This window comes from Cajanus cajan, chromosome 4 (genome assembly GCF_000230855.2).
Source record: "Cajanus cajan strain Asha chromosome 4, NIPB_CcT2T_4, whole genome shotgun sequence".
Lineage (NCBI taxonomy): Eukaryota > Viridiplantae > Streptophyta > Magnoliopsida > Fabales > Fabaceae > Cajanus > Cajanus cajan.
Window position 1 is genome coordinate 14,562,205 of NC_138520.1, and position 3,435 is coordinate 14,565,639.

A 3,435-nucleotide genomic window follows, 5' to 3' on the forward strand; every position below is an offset into this window, starting at 1 on the left:
GGTCATCCACTCTTATAATGAGTTACCCTAGCACGGTTATCCTCATCATATACTCGGAACTTGTTTACCAATTCGTGATAGTGAGTAATCCCTTGATAATTGAAAACTTGTTTAATCTCAGGGCGAAGACCACTCACAAACTTCACATATTTGTCCTCCTTATTGCCCACACCATCATACATAGGGCAGAATCTAACCAAGTCTTCAAACTAAGTCACATAATCAGCCACAGAATCTTCTCCTTGCTTCAATTCAAGGAATTCCACATGTTTCTTATGTCTCACATCTCGGGGAAAGTATTTCTCCAAGAATAGCCGCTTGAAATTCTCCCAGTTCACTTGGGTACCTGCAGCTATCATTCTTTGTAAAGCACCTTGCCACCAGATGCCAGCCTCTCCAGAAAGCATGAAGGCATCCAAAGTCACCTTCTGTATCAAAGGACATCCGATAGCTTGGAATATCTTTTCAACTTCAAAAATCTAGTCAGTAGCTCCATCAGGATTATAACCCCCACGGAAGCTTGGTGGATTATTTCGCTGGAATCTCTCCAGCCAATCTACCTCTGGTTGTTCGTTCATATTACCAAGAGCCTGAGCCATCGCTTGCAAAGCATCAGCGATTGCACGGTCGTTCCTACCTCCTGCCATTACTTTTCTGATCACCAGAAAAGTTAACAATTATACTATAAGTAAACAATAAACTTAATCAATCATAACACTAACATATCAACAAATTCCACAATCAATCATTCCATCAATTATCTACCAAACAAGCATAGTAGACTCATAACTCATGGTCGATTTGATCGACCTGCTCTGATACCACTAAATGTGACACCCTTACTACCCTAACATATATATTGTAATAATAAAAACTTATAAATAAATTTTTCAATTTCGGTAAAAGGGTTCACATGAGAATCTTAAAAATTATCCTTTAATAACCACAATAACAAAAATGAAACGCAAGAGTTTTCAAATTATTTTCAAAAATAACATTTACAATAAAAACCTATGTTCTAAAAAATCCTTTGCCCCGATGTCACAATATCAGAGCATCCCGACAATTCAACCGTTGACATTCTAGATACCACTCGTAGCCAGATCTTCCTCACCTAGAATATCCACAAATCGCACGGTGAGAAAAGAAAACATCTATATATATAGCACATAAGAAAACACAATATATTATCTCATTATAACTTAATATTCATAAATATTTCAACATATCGTATTTCAATCAATCATGCATCGTCATCACGTCATAATTCTCAATCACCCAAATCATCACAAATCTTGCACTTCACACTATGCCAAGGTCACGCTACCCATTTAACAATCTCAGGCCGTGCTCACCCCTGATATAACACTGTGCCAAGGTCACGTTATCCCTATCCCAGGGCCGTGCTCACCCCTGACATGTTAACCAAGGTCACGATACCCATTTAACAATCTCAGGTCGTGCTCACCCCTGATATAACACTGCCAAGGTCACGTTATCCCTATACCAGGGCCGTGCTCACCCCTGACATGTTAACCAAGGTCACGATACCCACGTAACAATCCTGAGCCGTGCTCACCCCTGATATAACATTGTACCAAGGTCACGTTACCCCTGACCTAGGGTCGTGCTCACCCCTTACATGTTAACCAAGGTCACGATACTCACGTAACAATCTCGGGCCATGCTCACCCCTGGTCATAGGTGTGAAGAACCACAATCACATCTCATTCACATTCCACAATCACCCCTAGTTATTGGCATATTTATAACCCTCATCACATACAGAATCTAATGGGATCATCCATTCCACAATCAGAAATCATCCAACTTTTCACAACCTAACTTACAGGCACTTTTCTATAATTTCGTTTTCTCTCCCAGAGCATCATTTTTACCAATTAATCATATATCCATGTTCCTAAATACATACATAATCAAATAAGACCAATAATTCTTCAAACATAAATAATTATAAAATTAGGGTTCTTCCTCTACCCAATTTCTTCATGTAACTTTACATATAAATAATTCCCTTTTCCCCCGTACCTGGATAAGAAGAAGCTGAATCTAGATATGTAGAAGTTGAATCTACACTAGATCTGGTTGATCTCCGTCGCTGGGTTCCCCTCGGTCTGAAGCAGAAAGTAGAGGAAAGAAGAGAAAGAGAAGAAGAAAAGAAATCAGAAATGAGAGGTGTGCTTTTTGGGAGTGGCAAACAGCTCTATATATAGGCATTATGTGCCGGAACGGCCCGTTCTGGACCCTTAAACCATGGCTAAAAATCACATCTAGAACGGCCCGTTCCAAAACCAGAACGGCCCATTCTAGTGTGCATTAATTACACCCAACGGCCATAATTTTGGGAACGCCCCGTTCCAAGCCCGTTCCCATTTAGGGTTAATGGCATATTTAATAGTCCGGAACGGCCCGTTCCATCTTGAGAACGGCCCGTTCTGGGCTATTAACTCACATTCAATTTGGTAGTTTGGAACGGCCCGTTCCAATTCCGGAACAGCCCGTTCCAAGCTACTAAATCACCCCTATCTCCTTTATAAAATTACCAAAATACCCTCAATTAAAATAAATAAATAAAAAGTGAAATAAAAACTGGGGTGTTACACTCTTGATTATTCTATTATTGTTTCTCTTATCAGCAACTTCAGACATGATAACATGTTTAACGACTTATTTTGGTTTCTTAGATTTCGCTACTTACACCAGAAAAGTCCAATACTACTATCAAGAATAAAACATCTTAGGTATAAGTCTATTATGACATTAGCATGTATTAATTAAACCTATATGGAATTAGTGGGACACCTATCCTCCAAATACTACACACTTTTCCAATGCTTAATTAGGGATTTTGACCCCTAGAGTCATTCCTTACTCGTTGGCCAATTATGAAATGTATAGCTCTATATGTCCATCATATTGTTTCAACTTAAAATATCTAGAGAATACAACTTTTAAAGTAACTCCCTACTTAAAGGGAAACTTCCACACTAAGGGGTTTCAACGCTATACTCACCGAGCACCACAACTTATATCCATATAATGAGATATTTTAATTTTTAAAATAACTTTTTCTCTCTTCTAGTTTATATGCAACTTTTAACTTAAAAACATGTAACACATGCTTACATTGCATCTGAAACAACATTCAACATGCATATTCAATCTTAGGACAACATACTTCTTTCAACTTAAAACAACATACTTCTCAACTTTATTAAACTCATCCAACTTAGTCATACACTATCATCATATGATACAAAAGAATCAACCTACAATGGATAAGGTTTTTTATCAAAAATATTTATCAACATAACTTGTAAAGATACATAAATATAGCAAGTTCATAAAATAAGGGTTTCATTGGGCAAGGAGTGGTCTCGTTGGGCAATCAAAACTCTTTGGAGCTCATTGTTG